Here is a 21,729-nt window from a genome sequence, read left to right as displayed (position 1 = left end):
ATATCTCAAATAGCAGAAAACTACGCACACATAGTCGTCAAATTTTCAATACTTGTAGGTGTATACACAGCTACAAAGAAATTACAAATTCAAGACAAAAACGTAACATGATTATAATAAATCCTTGCTATGAACCTTTCAGTGGTTTAATGTGTTTTCTACAGTTGCAGACCTACGACTATTGAATTAATTAACTATTCCGATAAGTTATTGAATATAAACTATTTTATTCTATGCATACACAGTTAAAATATATGCACTAGCAGTTCGATGTCCTTATGAAGTGGTTAAACAATCTGAGTACAAAGTTCAGAAAGCCACTCTTAAAATAGACAAAAGTGTTTTCCAAAGTCTAATTATTTGATATGAAGCAAGTAGACCAGTAAATTTACCGCCAATTCTAAAGTATGAAATAGTTTCTGTTCATTTGTCATTTGCAGAAAAGAATTGGACATTACACACGGGGAGCAAATCAATCCCAGCTGATCTTACAATAGAAAAATAAACTGTCCTGTTTTACTTCTTGAAATTTCTTTAAATCTTATCATTGATAGAAAAGCAGTTGTGATATTTTTGGGAAAGAGCGACTACGCACACACATTGAGATATCTGGCTGTGCCTGAATATAAAGCAATTCTAGCAAATATGTTGTCCAAAAATCACTAGATACAAAAGAATTTTAATTTCTAGAGCTGTTAGGGAAGAATTAGATGTGTAGTCATCAAAACGTTTAATTCCTTTAAATACACAGAAATCAATAAACGAAGAAATAGACATCAGAAAGGCCCTTATAGTATGACATTAAGAGCAAATTTAGAACAGAGGTTATGTCATTATAAAATACAGATGGTTTTATTTTATTTTTTTTCAATGCAGGTATTAGTAACGTCAATTTTTTTAAATTATGGCACGAACTTCATATACAACGTATATTTGTAATGTTTTCAAGACTCTACCAACAGATTCCTCTACAACATGATTGAGTTCAATCACTGAAGGTGCCTTTATGATATTTTCTGGGATACAATAGGCAATGAATCATCGATGCAAATGCCGAAATCAGAAAAGAGATACCATCAATGTGTGCCTGTGTGAATGAGATTTTTTGTCTGATTATTAGCAGTTTGGCAAAAATGATTTTAAAGGACATTAGTTATAAGGTGACATATTAGTTTGCAGTATTATTTTTATGTTTCTTTCTTTAATATTGAAATTAGTATTGTTTTTGATAATACTGTAACTATGTTTTGCTTTCCTTTACTGCAATTCTATAGAAATAATATGTTATCATTGTAAAGTTACATGGTAATATACTGTCTTGATTTGCAAATCATATAAGCAAGATAAAATGGTGACAATTTTGATTTTTGTTAAATACAAAACCAAATATTAAAATATATGGCTTAGCAATTTGTTTAAAGTTTACAAAACTAAAATTGATAACAACTAAAGTTTCCAACTTTTGTCCCAAAATACACTTAATGTACCTAATGAAAAATCAGTTCCATCTATAATATAATTTGTAAACTTTATTTTATTTGCAAGAAAATTTAAATGTTTTGTAACACAAAAACAGAACAACCCAGCCATTCTCATTTTATATAAATGGCATTGAAGACAACCAAATGCCCAATTTTGATATAGCGACGTTATGATCACAACTGTACACATGAAAATGGGAATTAGTTTTCACATTTATGACTAAAGCTTCTCGTGTTATTTGACATCTTAAGGTAAAACGTATCGGGGGTATTTCTTTTTGTTCAATAGTCACCCATGATTTGCGTTGGTGAACCATGTCCCGATACCTATCAAATAGCTATGCATGTGGGAACAAAAGGAATGACAACTCAACTAAATAAATAAACTACACCTAGAAGATTTTAATGTATCTTTGGTACATATGAGGGTCTTAATTTGCTTTGTGATTCAAACATCATTATCTAATTACATTTCTATCATACTTTATGTATTACTATTATTTTACATCCAATGCGTCTCTTTCAGATTAAATGGAACAATAAAAACCAACAATGCCGATTAATGCTGAGAGAATAATTTAATACAGTCTAAACTCTGAACGTAATTTGAAACTGTAACGCTAAGTATTACGATCACCAATCTACTACCTTAGACTCTTCGCTTTTACATCGTAGAAAGTAGAAACCGAAAAATTGAAGGAGACTAGAGAACGATTAAATTGTATCATATTTGCAGGAAATAATTTTGCTTATTCCCATTAACAAAAATAATTCTCTATTTATATGGAATCGCGAGTGATGCTTCCTTGCCTGTGCAAGGAATAATGTAAAGCTTTAGCATTACCATCCTTATTATAGTCGTTCATTTCGTTTACAATAATTCATCTGCATTTAGCAGATATTTTAGAGGTGCAACCAATTTCTTATTATTATTTCTAAAAAGAATTTCTGATCACCATAATTGTTTGTAGATCTTTATCTCTGTAGTAAACTAAAGCTATTTCCTCTAGAACATTTCCCTGGCAAAACTGAAGTGATATAGGCATATAGCGTCTATTTAACATATAGACAACCCCTTAAAGCCAGGATTTCTTTCTCCTGTAAACATTCATAAACAAGGCCCATAGTTTCACCCTAAATCTGTCAATTGAATTCTATGAAAAACTAGAAATAAAGCAGCCGGCTTATAGTGTTACCATTATCTCCTGCAGTTACCGATAACATTGAATGTAGCAGGTGACTGAAAAAGTTCCTGTCATTTTTGACGATCCATTAGTCATAGTTCTCGCGGAAAGCAAACGAAATGACGCCATATCAGCCAAATTATCAGGGTTAGTCGACCTTCAGTAATACAGGCGCCTTGCACTCGTACAACAGTCATAGTTCTCCCAGTGTTGAAGAGAAACGCAGGTATCGAACCAGCCTGTTCGCGTAGGATTGTTGTATAAATTTACGGTCACCCTGTTAGGAGGCGCATCAAGTCACCGCATATGCCAGGCATTTGGAGAGAACGCCGTGAACGAACGCACGGCCAATCATTTGTTCCAAAAATATTGTTCGAGATATGTGAGCCTTTCCGATGAACCTCGCAGTTGACGACCACATATGTTGGATTATGAGACCCGGGAAGCAGCCATAGAGGAGGACAGTGGTCCAACGTATGGTAAAATTGCAGGACGGTTCCATGTTTCATCTGAAACAGTCAATCTACACATGCACGGGATTTAGAAGTCATACAAGTTAAGCAAGTGGGTACCATGCACGTCGCCAGCCAACAAGGAACACGGAGTGACAACTTGTTTCTCCTTGCTCACTCAGCAGCTGAACATACCCATCTCCCATTGCTTGCTCACTGGTGACGAAAAGTGTATCCTCTATGACACTTCTAAGGTTATCAGATATTGGTTGTCGCCACATGACCATGTTCCTCACACCTCAAGGTACCTCCACACCCATGAAGGGTTATGCTCTTTGTATGGTGGAATTGTCTGCAAATAGTTCATTACGAGCTCCATCCACCTGATCAAACCAACATTGCTGAACTCAATATTCAGCAGTTGCAAATATTCACCGTGCATTGCATTAGAAGGAACTAGCATTGGAGAATCGCAAAGGTGTGGCGTTCCTGCACAATTGCAAGAGACATGTGGCCAAGAGGACCCGGGACACACTTCAGCAACTTGGCTGGGAGACACTGTTCCATTCACCATCCTTCGCAAAAGAGGAAGACCTGCGGAACGTACTCACGGACTTCTATGCATCCACGGCCAAAGTGTTTTATCACTAGAGTATTGTGCAGCTTCAGGAACGTTTGCGAAATGTGTTAGATGTTAATGAAGATTACTTCGAAACCTAAAGGTATATACCGTTTACTGAAATGCCGAACCTGTCGCCAGCCAAAGCTGTTTTCGCCAGATGGAAGCGCATTTGTGATGTCGATGACGAGATGTTTTGTGTTGTGGGACTGTTCGTGCGGGTGATTGTAGCGTTGCTGGCAGAAGAGCAGGGCTGGTCGTCAGTTTGCTCGTTTACTGTTAGTGCCTCAGACAGATCCATTGACTGCATCTCTTCTGAATCTGAATCTGAATCGTCTTCCTTCTTGTGCATAGTTTCGCATTTGAAGTCCCGCTGATCGGTAGCCTCCATTCGGAGAGTCCTCTCTTTCCTTATGGAATCATGGTTCATTCTGTCTTACCTACGCTGAATCCTTTTAGTTTCATTCCTGTCCACAGAGCCAATCTTCCCTTTCCTCGCACTCCTCTGGTCCAAAAGGAAGGGTTGCTCAAGTGGGGGAATCTTTTTCATTATTTCACAAGTGCAGGTTTTGAAACCCTTGCACTTGCAAGCAGCTATGTCAAAAAGTTTTCCCCCAGCTTCCCTGATGAATTCATCCAGTTTAGCGGCATATTGCGGTTTCTTATTATCACGTTTGTAGTTCTTCTGTAGTGCCTGATGCTTCACGTGGAAGCCTTTAATTATCTTGATAACTCTGTCGGGACTAACAAATGGGATGGAACACTTTTGGTACAATTCGTAACTTTTACTGCAACTGTTTCGGCAATAGCAGAAAATCTGGTCCTTCTTATTGCCTACAGCATTTATAATGTTGAACCTCTCTTTTAAGCAACATCGCAGTACATCGAGGATAGTTGGAAGTTGGCAAGGATTCAAGCCCTTTGGCGGTCCGATTATCGGACAATCCATTTCGCTCTGCAATACTTTGCTTGACTTTGGTCTAGAGGTCACGGACTCGTTTTTGTCTACTGGCTTGCAGGAGGCCATTTCGACGTTAACTTTAATTTCTTACTGTACTAAAATAAACCTTTTTACCTCGATTCCTTGGCTTGCGTTCAAAGAAAATGGAACAGATCAACATGTTTTATTTTAATGTTGATTTAGTAATTAATATCTAACTGCACTAAAATAAAAAAGAAAAACTTTTAACCTCACATTAACGCCACGTATTTATTGTTTCTAATTTGTACGGACAACACTCTTCTCAACCGTTCGCTAACAATTACCAGTTCCAACTAGTTTACTATTTACTACGTACAGTGTCGCCAACTGAACAATTGGCAATTTATCTTTTAAAAAAATCTGAATTTGTTTTACGGGCATAATTAAAATATTTATAAAGATTTTCAAATAAGTAGGATTTTGGTGAAATTTTGTCATTTTTGGCAGTTCTGAGAAACCTAAAGATATGCATTGATATAGCTGAATTTTTTTACTGTTGCTAAAGACTATTAAAAGTGAATTTTAATTGCTGTCGGAAGTTGTTTAATGCAAAACTTTTATGAAATAAAAAAATTAAACAACGTATGTTCGTTAACCGTCAAACATTATCAGGTATTTTAACTATTCGGTTAACAAATAAACGGTGTTTAACTATTCGATTTACAAATAAACGGTTTTAACTATTCGATTACAAACAAACTGTTTTTAACTATTCGATTAAATTTTGAGTCTTCACTAATTTCCAGTTATTACAAAAGTTCAAGAGGAAATTTGAAACTAAAATTTCTAGAACTCAAAAGTTTAAAATCAAAAAATTTGAACTGAAATTTTCGAATTAAAAGTTTCGAACTAAAAAAGTTGAAAACAAATTTTAGAACTAGAAAATTGAAACTAAAATTTTCGAACAATAAAACGAAATAATTTTTGTTCGAAATCGAAATTTCAAATCAAAGAAAAAAATTCAAACTGAAATTTTAGAATTAAAAGTTTTCGAAACAAATTTTGGAAACCTACAAATTTTCGATCAAAAAAGATGAAATAAAAAATTACGATTTCAAACTTTTCAAATCAAACAATTTCACACTGAAATTTCGAACTAGAGATGTAAACTAAAATTTTCGAAACATGAAATCAAAATTTTCGAACCAAAAAAGTTGAAACCAATTTTTAGAACTAGAAAGTTGAAACTAAAATTTTCGAATAAAAATAGAATGAAGATTATTTCAAACGAAAAAGAAAGTCAAACTGAAATTTTCGAATTAAATGATTCAACCTGTGTCAAACTAAAAAAAATTATAACGAAATTTACAAATCAAATTTTTGAAGCTAAAATTTCAAACCAGTCTTCGAACTGAAATTTTAAAGTTTCGAAAAAAAATTAATTCGAAATTTTCATACAAACTTTTTGAAAAAAGAATTAAGCAGAGGTTTCAAAGTGATTACTTAGTTAGATTACATATTAGAAATAAACTGTTTACAACAAAAGAACGTTTCCCACTACATTTGTAATCTTAAAATTGAAAGTGTAAAATTAATGAATGGATTTCGAGGTGGAACTAGAAGTTACAGGTAGGGATTAACCAATTTTGGGCAAAGGCAACTTTTCATCAATAACTATCCTCTATTCAAGTTTTATACTCATAAATGTTTATTTCAGATGAGAAAAGTCCATAAAATTTAAAAAATATCAATGATCTGTTTGGTCATAACTCATTTCATAAGGCATAACCATAGCCGTTTACTGATTTTAAAATTTTAATTGTCCTGAAGAAATATTTGGGACTAAGTTTTTGAGACGGTGAACCGTTTGGTAAGCTATAGCAAATCGAGACATTGATATTGCTTGGAATTAAGTTTAATCAAGCTTTGTCTCATCAGCAGCTCTAACTTACGAGTCGTTTTAGTGAACTGTAACCTTTTATTTGTTTCAGATCAACGTCGACGTGATGAGCTAGTTGGCCAGCCATAATCGGACTCTTTTTTTTTCGTATCATCTTGAAAGCACGCAAAGCTTCTTAGAACGGTTATAGGCGTTACGTTATATGAAAACCCGAATCCCTACCACAGAACAAACTTAAACGCCTATTTTCAAGACCTTGAATCGAACATGGGACCATTTTAAAAGGCAAGGTTACTTACCACAGCGATTCCCATCCGGATGTGTTCAATCCATCCCGCTTAAGTGAAACGAACGTGTTAGCAAAACGCTAAGATGTGCAAATTGTTTCAGGATGACATGAACCATCTACTGCTCTGTCTCTCTGTCTCTCTCTCTCGCTCTCTCTCTCTCTTTCTCTCTCCTGTGATATCAAAGTACAACTCAAGATAGGTTGAATGCTTGGATTTCATAATGAAAACAAATGTGATTTCCTTTGGCAAGGTAGGTTAAGATGATTTCTGCAAGTGTCAGCATCAGCTGTACTTCCTTGAGAACGACAACGTTTCATGGAAAGACTGACGAATGAAGTTTACGCACTGTTGCGAAACAGCGATCCTTAATAGGAGATTAATATCTGACAACTTCAATGACTTTATGAATCAAGCAGTCGATTTACAGCTGCATAATGAGGACTTTGGTATGTATGTGAAATTTAAAAATGACACTGTATTTAATGAAGTGTTGACTCAGTTACTTGAGACTCTTCCCTGTGTTAATTCAAATGTGGTACGCAGCACTGTTCGTATTTCGAATGCTGAACTCAATTACATCAAAGTTAGGGTATTTGTTTTACCTCTTAAAGTAGACAATAGTTTTCTTCATGATGTGTTGAGTGAATATGGCGAAATCAAGCAAATTATAAACGAAAAGTGGAAGTCTACTTATAAATATGCCATTTTGAATGACACTTGCTCTGTATATATGATTCTTAAAAAATCTTTCAGAACTTAAAGTGACGTCATATTCTGCATACGTTGTTTATTCTAATCATCCTAAAATGTGTTTCCGATGTCTGGGGACAGATCATGTACTCTCATAGTATAGAGTAAAATGCCGTGCTTCAACTCGACCAGATTCTAGACCAAGTGACTTATGAATTACTGATTTATCCACTGGCGGATTACCGACAGAACGAAAAATAGGAATGCATGCTTTATGTCATCCTTCTAAAATGTTCCTCCCTCTACATCTACCAATGACTCTTATCGTGTCCTACCTGCAATTGCAGATCTTAATGCCGTTCCTAGTCTACAACCGCCGTTAAGTGAAGAACCCTCCCCGGAACCTCTGTTGTCGGGTTCGAACCCAGACTCTTTAATGCATACATCAGATATTGAACCGAAGGCTTCCCTATCACTTAGTGAAAATACATATGCCATGTCACTCCAAAATACGATGAATCAAAAATTTACTTTGTCTTCCCTCCTCCCCTCGTTCCTAATAATAATCGAAGATGAGTTCATCTCAACTACCTAGACGTGGTTTAAAGAAGAAGAGGAAACTGTTGTCCAAGGACAGCCGTACAGTTACAGACAGTGGAAATAAAATGGAGTCATTGACTCAGAGTAGCGACGTTGAACCCAGTTTTGAAAACCACGAGATTTCGTCATGCGATAAACAACACGTATCAGCAACGAAGCAGTCTGTGGCTTTGGAGTGTTTCCTTCCCCTTTTTGTGCGTGTGGGTTAGAGGTGTTTTTTGACTATTCTTTTGTTTACAACCATGGAATGTATTTCTGTGAAGCTATGTTTTGTCTCTGCCTTGTATATAATATTATTGGTGTCTCTGTTATGTCAATTTAGAGGGAATTACGTTCCGTTATGATAAATTCTACCGACGTTTACATCCAATATGAGGTTCCGGAGTTCAATCCTGCTGTGATGTCAGACCCTACCCCCTTTTCTCCAAAAAAGTGCAAGAAAATTGTGTTCTTTAAATATAAATAGTAAAAAAGTCTGATCGTTTAAACGATTTATTCAACAACATAATTTTGAATAAGTTTAACTACAAGAAGTAAGTATTTTCTGACTTTGGTTTTCTTCCTACGTACATTGCGAACGTAAATATAGGCACAATGGCAATGCCCGTGGAACTGCGATCCTAGTGAAATATGTTTTGATTACTCTCAAGTGAAACGAATTTCATCGGGACATGGTATCAGTGTTTACATTAATGGCACCTATGTGATCAATCTGTATGCTCCCTCAGAAAATAACAAACATGCTGAACGAGTACGCTTTTATAATGAAGACATATTGTCCCTATTAACGGCAGATTCTAGTTGCGTTCTTGTGTATGGTGTTCTAAACATGTTGGAATAACAACGAGACACGACTTGTCTCTTACGTCCTAGCATGGTATTTCAGAATTTTGTAAAATCATTATTGCTTTGAGACGTATGGTGATTTCATTTTCAGTTGACTAAATTCACGTACAAAAATTCGGAAATGATGTCTAGGCTCGATAGGTTTTATACCATGGATACACACAGGTATGAGGTCATCAAAATTGATATTCTTGTTTCAGCGTTCAGTGATCATGCTGCTCTTTATTGTACTATAAAATTTGAGACGTATATTAGACCAACATACCGATCAATCTATTGGAAATTAAACACTACCCTTTTACAACATAATGATGTGCGTACAGACTTGCATATGTGTTGGACATATTGGCAAATTCAGAGAAAATATTTTTCAAATATCATTCAATGCTAGAATCATTATGCTAAACCGAAAATAAGTGTTTTTCAGGTCGAAAGGTCGTGAACGAAAACAGGATATACACAATACACTGGAATGTTATTATCATGTATTAAATGACTTCTGGGAACATCCTAGTAGCCCTACCAATCGTCAACAGTTCAATCATATTAAAGCACCCATTCTCAGTGTACAATCACAATTACTTCAGAAATATTGTCACAATGGACACGAGTGGTGTAATCCCTAATGATCAACCGTCTCTTTACCATTATGTGCGTCACCAAAAACAGGAACTTTCTCAATATGTGAACTCTCTTCAGACAGGCTTCTCGCAGACACTCATTGTATTCACCAGACTATCTTTAATAATTTTAGGGACATGTATGGAACAATTACCGAGGATCAGCAGACTATTAGTGAATATTTACAAGTGTCGCTCCCTCAAGTGCCTCGCATTTACTTAATACCCTCCTGGCACTTATACAAAAAGAAGAGATTTATTGTGAGCTTCAAATTTCCAAAGATGGCAAATACGCAGTTCCTGATGGCATCCTTTATGGATTTTACAAGCACTATTGCGGGATTTTACAGGATATTTTATGCGAATTATGTAATGAAATGATCCGTCAACGTAACATACACGATAATCCAGGAATCATAATACTAATTCCAAAGACAGGGAAAGCAGTTACTGTTGATGATTATCGTCCCATCACGTTATTTAACACAGATATGAAAATATTCCAAAAAAGTTCTTGATAATCGCCTTAAAGCGATCTACAGTTTTCTTATTAATGATTACCAAGCCGCATTAAATTCGAAGTATAATGTTTTTGCAGAGCTTAGTAAAATTCGTGATCTTTCAGCATGCTATAAGTTTAAACGGAATCCTGCTTTTCTCTTATCCGTTGATTTTAAAGAGACCTTTGATTGTCTATCTCATGACTACTTATTTGCGGTCCTTCGTGAGTATGGCTTTCCTTATCCTTTTTAGGTTGTACAGTCAATGTATACACATGCTACAGCAAACTTCAAATAAATGAGCATCCAACTTTCTCTCTCAATATTAATTGGACAAGGATCTCCGTTATTTATGGGATGATATTATCCTGCTGTAGACGTTTTACTACGAAAACTGATGGAACTCCATGAACCTTAGTATCATAGCTTTCAAGTACTCAATGTGCAAGCTTTTGCCGACGATGTGACTTTAATGGACACGACACCAACGCAAGTTTCTTGTCTCCAAGATTGTTTATGCAACTACCAAAATGTGAGTGGAGCTAAGATAAATTATATGAAATCAACAGTTATGTTTTATTATGTGGATGCCCATTTGGGTTATTTTCCTTTAGTGGATACTTATACTATAGCCGATAGTGTTAAAAAATTGGGAAACGTTCCTCCTGTGATTTACCATGCTCTTATAATTTAACATGGGATCCTATCGTACAGCAAATTCGCTTATTAACTAAAGAACATAAGTATCGTCAACTGAACTTACTGCAGAAAACTTGATTCCTGAATATGTATATTTACTCCAAACTTTGATATATCGCATCTATATACCCGTTACCAGAACTGTATGAAAAAAACTCGATTCTGTATATGGTTCTTATATGATCAAACATGTTCTTTAGAATTCATATAAATACTCTATATCATCCATGTTCTGTGGGTAGATTCAATTTAGTGAATATTAGAAAAAATGTCAGACATTGGATATGCGAACCACCTATCGTTATTACATGGACCATACGACACATACGTATCTGTGGTTCTATTTTTGAGCAGAAAATATATTTCCGAATAATCCGCCTTTAATTCGTTTTTATAAATTGATCCCAGATTACTTACGTAATCTTATTCAATATTGGACTTACAGTGGTATTCAAGATAATCCCAGTGATTTTTCTTCCAAACAAATATATTCGCTGTTAATGAAACCAATTTATGCGAGTACTAGTCCAATAGTGTGTCAAAAATTTCCGTAATTGGCCATGTATATGGAAAAACTGTTGTTCACAGTGTTTCACAGAAGATGTTAGAAGTGCATGGGACTGCCTTATTTATGACTTATTGCCTACAAATGAGAAATTATTTGCTATCCATTGTGTACTGAAAGAAGAGTGTTCTTTGTGTGGTCAACATCATACTTTACTACATCCCATCACGTCCTGTATTTCCACACGACAAATTTGGGATGTCTTGTGTGGGATGCTGGAACTTATTTGTCGACAGCCACCATCTACATTTTCTCCCTACATCTTACGATTTCCAGACTATCATTAGTACCCGCAGACCAAAGTAAATGATTGAATGAACATTATATAGAGAGTGTTTTAAAACAATATCCACAACGTTTGGGAAGTAATTCCTGAAACCAAGATAAGACAAAAAGTATAGACCAACCTGAGTGCACAAATGCTTCCTTTTCTAGTTACAGGCTGCGAAAACATGAAAAATTGAACTTTAAAGGTCCATAGCTCCAGAACTATGAAACCTACCATCGTCGGGTCAAGACTTCACTTAGAAACAACTATGTGCCCTATCAAAATATCCAAGTTTCACGATCCTGCAATACTTCCGCAACAATTTTTATGGAGGTAGCTGGTAAGTACTTCAAATTATATGCCCGTACCCGAAGTCCCTCTATAAAAATTGTTTCGTGAGTACTTTAAGTTTCTGAAATATGAATTTTTGGATAGCCCACATATTAGTTCTTAAGTGAAGTCATGACTCGATTGCGGTAGGTCCCATACGTTTTTTTGCTGTGGACCCTTAAAATCTATTATTGTCATTTTTTCGGCAGCTTATAACTCCGAAAGAAAGCATTTGTGCAACCAGGACAGTCTATACTTTTTGCTTTATGTTGGTGTCAGTAATCACCTCCCAAACGTTGTCGGTGTTGTTTTGAAACACCCTGTATATTATATGTTACAGTATCCTACCAAGATGTCATATTTGGATTTTATTTGGTACTTAAAAATTCGTAGATTCCTTTTGTTTATTGCAGATCCTCGAATAGAGAAATAAAAGTTTGCAAAATTTCTTACGCATCTTGCTTGCCCAACAATAATGTGGTATTTTTTTCTGTTGTGACTTACTTCTCCTGATTTGTTGTGTTAAACAATGTACTATTAACATTCATGTGAAATAAAAAGTGAATAATGATAAACCGTTGGATTTCAAATCTTAATATTATGAGTTCAATTCCCATCTGGGTCAATGCCTTTTTTATGAAATGCTATTCTCCGCAATGCATGAAAAATTAAATAAAAATATTACAATAAAATACATCAGTTGTATATATAAATATATATTCATTGCAGAACATAAGTAGTTATTATGTTTAAAATATAACAACTGAGATTCGCATGTTAAATACAAATTAAGAAAATCGTTTAATAGCAATAAATAAATTATGTAGTGTATTTATTTACAGCTATTTGTCATATCGAGGTTACTTCTCAACATTCTTATTACAGCATGCAATTTATGTTCTTTAAACATTACCCTAGGCATAAAGAGAGGGTATAAACAGAGAATCCAAATCGGAACTCTCGCAAGAAATTCCTGAGCCTCAAAGGTCGCGTGCGCAGACTGGAATTGCCCCCATGAATCTTGCCACAGCGGAAAGTCTTTACGTAGATTTTCATTTCAATATTTGATAAATGATTTTGCAATGTTGAAGTGCTGATGCCTTGTTTCGCTCTCTCTCGCGCGCGCGCCATCATGCTTTATTTTTATATGTATTAATATATATAAAAGAGGATGTATGTGGGTGTGTTTCAACATAATTTTGATATGTCTAGCGCAATTGTAACCATATTTCTTACAGTCTGGAAAAGAGTACTCTCGGGATACATATCAAAAATGCTAGGAAAGGATCGATATTAGTATCGAATCTATACTTTCGTGGTCGCTTAAGTAAAAAGTTCTAGTTTCAATTCCGCTTTAAGTCCAATGAAGCTCCCATCAGGAACCAGGGTGGTTACGTAACGACGTAAAAATATAGAAATCAACCGATATTAGAGTCGAATCGTAAGTTTTCAGCGCTTCTAAGAGTGCCCAATTTCCCATTAGTCCAACTAGGCCTGTGCCTAGAGGGAAGCGTATTTGAAGAGCGCGAAGTTTAAAAATTAAATAATATTTTAACTTTTTTGCATGAAAAGGTTAAAAAATCAAGAGGAAATGTACTATTTCATGAACAATCCTATTTTACTATTCTAATATGTTTAACGATAGCATAAGAAATCTAAAATTATTTAGAACATGTTTTCCATTTGTTATTTATTGTTACTTAGTTGTAGTTGTAGCATCTCCTGAGGGGTAATTAACTGTAATAAGTTTTAATTCACTAATTAAGCATATTCGAATTAAGTTTTATTTTTAAGTTGGGGATGAAGGGGCGGAGAAATATGTAGTTATGAAGGAACATCTCAGCTGAATTTTGAACTTACAGCATCGAAGGCGTTGAACGCACAGCTCTAAATATTTTAATCTCTCTTTATAAATGTATACTCCAGCATAACTCCGAAATGTCTGCGGCAACTTTTACCACACTCGGGAGACATATTACTTTCAATCTAAAAAGAATATATTGTGATAGTATGAAGTTATGGAAGTTGGGAGGTGTGACATGCACAAATAGTGTAAAACGACTGATCTTAGTGTTTTATCCATGATTTTCTCTTTCATTGAGATGGATAGTGATGCTTCCAATTGAGTTTACATCCCCATCTTCACGGGATGATGGACTGAGAAAGCTAAAGGTAAAATCTCAAGAATTAATGAAATATTTGTCTAATTCATAGTTTTCGGGGTTGACAAAGCGTTTCTAATAGCTTTGGAAGGTAGTTTGTACCAACTTCAAGAATGACCTTTAAATCATGAATTTCTCACCGTGAGAGGAAATGAGCATTTCAACTAGTATATGTATTAAGCCAACCTTCGCAATCGAGAAAAAAGTTGTGTGCAAGTATGTTTCGTCTTTTAAATGAAACATGACATGTTAAAATTAAAGATGGAGTGGGTCAATGGGTCGCTTGGTCAGTGGTTGAAACGGGTCAAGATTTGTGAGTGGGTCAGTGGATCGTGGGTAATAGGACGTGACCTATTGCGAAACACCACTCATTGTAACTCATACTGACGCACCGACCCATTCCGTTTAGTGCATTGTAGACAGCATTTTCTTAATACTGTAAGGTTGTCTTCGTTTTACTTTCAAGACCTCCATTTTTGTTTTTCATTTGTTTCTAATGAAAAAAGTTCAGGCACTTTTGGATTATATGTAATATATGAATTACTATATAAAAAATTGAAAGTAACTAAGTCTGCATGATCATCACGGACGAACTGCAAAATCACATGAAATGACGTTTCGTAAGCAATCAGGCCCCAATCCCAACTGGGAAGTTATCATACGCGTATCACTTTCATTATAATACATATCCTTAATGGGGAGAAAGGGTCCGAATTTTTTTTAAAAAAAAAATAGTATTTCACAAGGCGCTCAACTTAGAAAGCTGAAACTAAGTATATAACTTTTTATTAAAAATAAACGAATCATGTTCTGGCAGTTCTTTTACGTTGGTCTAATTTATCTTGATTTGAGACTTTCAAATTTAATCCTCTTTTCTACTAAAATGTCTCTGAAAACCCACAAAGAAGTAATTATATGGGAGAAATTTAAATTCATCTTAATTTGGAAGATAAGAAACATTATACCATAGTATATCGTAGAGGTCAGAGCCACCGGTATTGTAACAGAGTGGTGCCAGAGCGATCGACCGTAGAAATCTAAACTCCGATAAGTGGTAATTTCACAATCTTCTTTTATTACAAATGTAACCACTTTAACCAATGGAGAGGAGAACGTGGTTCATTGGTCGTAGTTGATAACGATGGGTTTTGGTGCGTTGGAGATTGTTACTATGGTTCAGAGTGGTTCATAGTGGGTGGTGTTTTCAGTGGGTCACGGTGGTTGGTGGGTCAGAGTGGGTCAATGAGTCACTTGGGTGTTTGGTGATAATGGGTCATGGTGGGTCGTGGATCAAGTTTACATTGACCCACACCATCTCTGGCTAAAATTGTACTAAAGAGAAGAGGCTCCCACTGTGCACGCCGGCAATTATGCTCAAATTTTGCACATGGATAGTACCTCACCAGAAAGCAATAAATCTTAAACGGTTCACGGTACCACCTCCTATAATTCGAGATATAGGAGTTTGTCAGATTGACCAAATTATGACCTCAGTGATTTATCCTTCAACAAGCGAGCTTTTTATCATCGTTTCCGTGGCTAAATCAGAACAATGTGCTTAGTAACAGTAACGTGCCTAGCTGCAATTAAATACACTATATAACTTATTTGTTACTATGATATTATTTTCTTAATTTGCATTTAACATTCACATATAGAATACCAACGTATTGTGAACACCTATCTCAGATTTTATATATACGACTAAAGTATTTTAATGTAATTATTTTATATAATTTTTCATGCATTGCGAAAAATAAAATTTCGTAAAAAGCATTGACCCAGATGGGAATCGAACTCATAACCTTATGGTTTACCACTGAGCTAACACAAACACTTATCGTAACATGCTTGAACCGATGTATAACGGGCTCTCTTGACAATGACATTCATATCCACTGCAAACGCTGTTTTTGTTCTACTTTGACTTTTATTTTAATACTCAGGGGAGAATTATGTTCTATGTCTTAACTTTCAGCATTCTTTTACATGTGGAAAGTCTCCTTTACGTACGGTGAGGAAATGTACTTTTGCGTATTGTGAGCTAAATGACCAACAAGCACGTAGTGACATTAATACAAGCTTTCGAGATATTGTATCATAAAATATTTCAATCATTGTTGCTTTTTATCTAAACTTGGTAACAAGTCTTATTATATTTAAAAGGAAAAAGCAGATCTACAAATTCTTTTCCCGATTGCAAAGTTGGTTTGGAGGTTTGAACCTGGTTTACTTTTTCTCACAGATCCCCGAAGTTGGACTCACAAGAGTACCTTGGAGTGTACCTTGGTGTAATAGACCGATTTTGACAAGATTACACAGACATAGAGAACATCAAAAAAGAACCCACTGCGCAATAGTGTCTCGCTGGCTGTGTATACGAACTGCGTTTGCATCCTACGTGCGTGTTCAATTTTTGTGCATTCAGATGAATCTTCGTCTGTTTCGCGTACGGACGCCATATATACCCAAAGCAAGAGCACATATTTTTTTTTGTTTACGTTTCTTCTTTCTTTCTGCTTATTGCCAACCTCTTCACTCATTTTCATAACACTTTGTGAGAATGCTGTACACGTCATTGGTCCATTTTCGGATGTTCCACTTTCTTCGCACAGGTGCGTTCTACCGCATTGCCTTGTGCCTACTATGGGTAGTATTTCGTACATTTAAACTATTCCAATATCTCTTCTCCAATATCTGTTATATTCCACATAATCTCATTTTGACCCCATTTTTTTGTCCCTATTTGACCCTTTCAATGCGCTTGTTAGCCGATAAAAAAATACGTGTCGCTTTTTTTCGATGTTTTCTATGTCTGTGCAATCTTACTAAAATTAGTGTATTACAGTGAGGTACTCTGCCTTGTTAGAAAATTTTTGCCTCAAAACAGCTTAAGGACTGCAGCGAACCTTTAGGAGACAGGCTGTACATTATGTAAATTATAAGTCCTTTTCTGGTTTACTACAATAACTAGTGTGTTCTTCATCTGTCGATTTCAAATATTATTTGTTTTCGGATGATTGATGAACAACTTATACGTAATTCATTTAACTCCAAAATCATAAACATTGGTAAGCATATCAGGATCCTTGAAGTTGGGATCGAATTGAACACTAGTCCGGCACTTTCACTGAATTGTAAACAAAACAACTAAACGAAATTTGAAAGGAACATTTTATTTTTCATGAGAACAAAAATGTAATGTCCTTCTAAATATATATATATATATATATATATATATATATATATATATATATATATATATATATATATATATATATATACAGACTGTCCCATAATTCATGTTATTTTCTACAGCGCTGGGAGAAAATGAAGTTTATACACTATTAATGTAAAATGTGGCACTCTTATTGAGAAATATCTGAAGTTTTCGAATTTCTAAAGAAAATAAGAGAAAATTGCTGTTTAGCCCCCATTTTAGGGGTGTAAACACGAAAGTTCATTTTCCTTATGGGAAATTCAATGTTAAATTTTAGAAGCAGTTTTCTCCAATAATAATTCGTGAAGATTTTGGAGCAAATGAGTTGTATTTGTTACAAAATGCAAAAACAATCATTCACAAAGCTAGTAAAACTGTCTCAAACATTATTTTGCGAAGGTCTCCCCCTTTGGGAGGCAAGGGGCGTAAAAAGGTGGTGGGTGATATGTTACCAAAATCCCAAAATTTATTTTCGGAATGCCAGTATGCGTGAGATTAGTCACAAATATCACAGAATTAATGCTCCAATGTCCTCACATGTAAGAGTGACTGATAATGAGGCTAGAGCCCCCTTTCAAAAATAAAAAAATCACCATAAATATCCTTAGTAGGGACATACGAGAAGAAGGTATTTTTGTTAATTAATGTAAAATTTGGCGTCATTGTATCAAAAGAGTATGCGTTTTTGAAATCTGGAATGTTATTTTGATAACGCACCGCCTTAGGGGGGCACAGGAGGCGAAGCGCTTGATGATGGATCTTTGTAAAAATTCAAAATTTTGTTCAGGAAATGCCATTGAGCGTCAGATGTTTCACCACTGTCATGGAATTTATATTCTAATGCTCCTTGCATGTGCCAGTGACTTATATGGGGCTATAGCCCCCTCTAAAAAAAATCACCATAAATATTCTTAGTAGTGACATACGAAAAGAAGGTACTTTTTGTCAATTAATGGGTAATTTGGCGTCGTTGTAGCACAAAGATATGAGTTTTTCACATCTGAAATGTTATTTTAGTAACCACTGCCTTAAGGGGCACAGGGGTCGAAGCATCAGATGATAGACCTTTATAAAAATTCCAAATTTTGTTCCGGAAATGCCATTGAGGGTCAGATTAATCACAAATGTCACAGAATTAATATTCCGATGCTCTTTGCATGTCCCAGTGACTTATATGGGCTACAGCCCCCTTCCAAAAATCACAAAAATTCACAATAAATATGCCATAATTAATATGTAAGTTGTCATTATTGCTAAACAATATATATATATATATATATATATATATATATATATATACATACATATATATATATATATATATATATATATATATATATATATATATATATATATATATATATATACAATAAACCAGAGATACAACAATATAGCTTCGTTGTTATGGTGTTACTGGAATATAATCAAAGAATTTTATATTTTTAAAAATCAATTAGGGCTCTTTTCATAGCAGAAAATCTCACACACAAATCACCTATGTATTTTCTACACACTTAAGCAGAACCATCTTGAAATAGAACACAAAATGACAATGGAAAACGTAGCAGGGACAAAAAAAATCTTAATGAAAAGTAAGATCTTAAAAATTAAAAATGAGCTTTAAGTTTCAATATTGTTTGCTTTATTCGTAAAAAGAAAAAGCATGTATTTTCATTACTTCTTACACAATAACCGTATTATCCAACTTTCTATATAACAACTTACTCGTATGTACTGCAGAAGTAATACACACGGACACACGGTTGTAATAGAAACAAATGTTTCCCGAGGAATAAGAATCAGTTGCTGGAAATTATTCTTTGTTGAAAAAACTCTTTTTGGCTCTACTATACTTAATTGTTTAAAAAGATCATTAACCTAAGTGTAAAACCGATAAAATCAACTTACTTTTATTCGGCATGCCCTCCTGAACGAGCAAGACATAAATTAATGCGATTTACTAAAGAAACTGTGAACACCTTCGCCAACATATCTGGAGTGATCATCTCTATACTGTGGACAATCCTCTGTTTCAAGTCCTCTACACTGTTACATGATTTTTGGTAGACAATTTGTTTTAGGAATCCCCACAAAAAAAATCGCATGGTGTAAGATCCGGACTTCTTGGTGGCCATTCGACATTTGACCCCATAGAAATAATCCGTTCCTCAAATTTCTCTCTCAAAAGATTTATAGTCGTATTTGAGCGATGCGCTGGCGCTCCATCTTGCATAAACCGTAATTCATCACTTTGACCTAAATTTAAACGATCAAGTTCAGCAAATACTTTTTCTCTTAGTAGCTTTTGGTATGATGACGTTACATTTTTATCAAAAAAGAAAGGTCCTATCACCTCAGTCGCAGTTATACCACACCAAACCATTATTCCTCGTTTGTTCATTGACACTTCTGATCTCACGTTCGGCTGTATCGATGACCAATATCTTGCATGTGATGAGGACACAGAACCATTTAAGAAGAATTTTGCTTCATCGGAAAACATCACTTGAAATAAGAATATAGGGTTTTCATTTAACTTCTCGATAAACCAGTTACAGAAATAAACACGATCACCATCATCACTTGCACACAATTCAGAAACCATTCGGACCTTGTATGGTTTTACCTTCAAGTTTCTTAAAATTCTTTGTAGCGTAGTTTTCTTAATATTTAAGTCTAACCTTCGACGAGCAAGGGATTTCCGCGTTGAACTAGTAACAGATAACAACACCTGTCTTTTTGTTTCTTCTGTAGATACACTTGCAGACCTTCATGCACTTTTTCTAGATGCAAGATGGGCAGTGTGAAAGCAATTGATGCGGAACTGTTTGTACAAACGGTGAATTTGCATATCGTGTACTTTTAATCCGAGTTCTTTAACTATACGGGATCTTGTTGCTCTTGCAGATTTTTCTGATAAAATGTACCATTCAATTACATTAGCACGCTGATCCTGAGTTAAAGACTGCATGATCGAAGGACACTACAGTATGAATGCACTCTTAAAGTATACTGGAAACGACAAGTAACTATCAAATGATTAAGCCAGTCTATCCCCGAGATTCACCTACTATGTAATGTCCATTTCCAAAGAAGTCAATCTAACCCAAGTGTTGATTACAGACACGAAATCCTATTGAACTGTCAACACGTTAACTCGTAAATCGTTGGTGTATTGCGATAAGAAAAGGTCTGAAACTGTTGTCAGCACACATGAACAAGAAGTTGAGTCAGGAATTAGATGTGTTTTATAAACAAAAGTCTGTTGACATTGCTTAAAATCAGCTTACAGTGGGACGCCAACAAATGATTCGGACGTGTTCCAGTGCTTCTTAAACACACATCTCTTAGCATGCATTCTGAATAGGCCAGAGAGAAGCATGGAAGATAATAAAACAAAGTGGTGTGGTTCTTTAAATGATTTTGGGACCGGGAAGGGGGAATTGAATCACTAAAGTTGTCGCTGGCACAAAGAGGTAGCTTCTAAGCATTAATTTTGGTATATTTCCAAATATTTTGACGCTCACGGGAAATAACGAAAAGTTTGAATTTTTCTTACTGCCTATCTTCCTCAATTTGGAGGTTTGGCGTAATAAAACTAGAAACGCATGTACCCATAGATGAAAGGGGAGGAAGAAGAGGAATGGTATCGTATTTTCTACCTAAACTGCTAATTTACAGCAAAATTCATATAAATATAAAGCAAAATCCTTTCCGCATTTTACATTGAAACTCCAGTTAGGGGAATCAAATTTTAAGTTGACGCCACTAAAAGAGATCAACACATGACCATTATCATATTGTCACTTTAGCTCTTTTTCTAAACAAACATTTTTCGACAATAATGCCAAATTTCACTTTAATAATGAAAAATATTTACCTTCTGCCAGTAGGTCCTTGCGTATGACATTCATCATGAATTTCTATTGTTTTATGAAAGGGAATTGTAGCCTAATATCAGTCACTGGTACAGTCCGCAGCAAAAAACCTGCAACATGAGTATATGTTTATTGCGAAACGACGAAGTCTTTTGCTCCAAAATAAGTGTGCAGGGGAGGACGCCGAGGTTTCTCCTGGCGTGATTCATGCCACTTAGACGTTATGTTGATTCCCTGTGCTGTTAGTCGTAGTTTCACAATAAACTTACATTCTCATGTTGCAGGTTCTTTTCTACGGATTGTACATGGAAATAGCATAGAAGCATTAATTCTGTGCGCCTTGCAATTAATTTCATGCTCATTGGCACTACCAAAATAAAATTTGGAATTTTTATACTTCGGCCCCTGTGCCCTCCAAAGCCAAAAATTACCAACCGCGCCCTTTGTCCCCTGTTACCAAAATAACATTTCAGATTTGGAAAATACATAACTTTTTAATACAA

This window comes from Thermobia domestica, chromosome 10 (assembly GCF_964235325.1).
Source record: "Thermobia domestica chromosome 10, izTheDome1.hap1.1, whole genome shotgun sequence".
Classification (NCBI taxonomy): Eukaryota; Metazoa; Arthropoda; class Insecta; order Zygentoma; family Lepismatidae; genus Thermobia; species Thermobia domestica.
Note: the sequence above shows the minus strand (reverse complement) of the source record.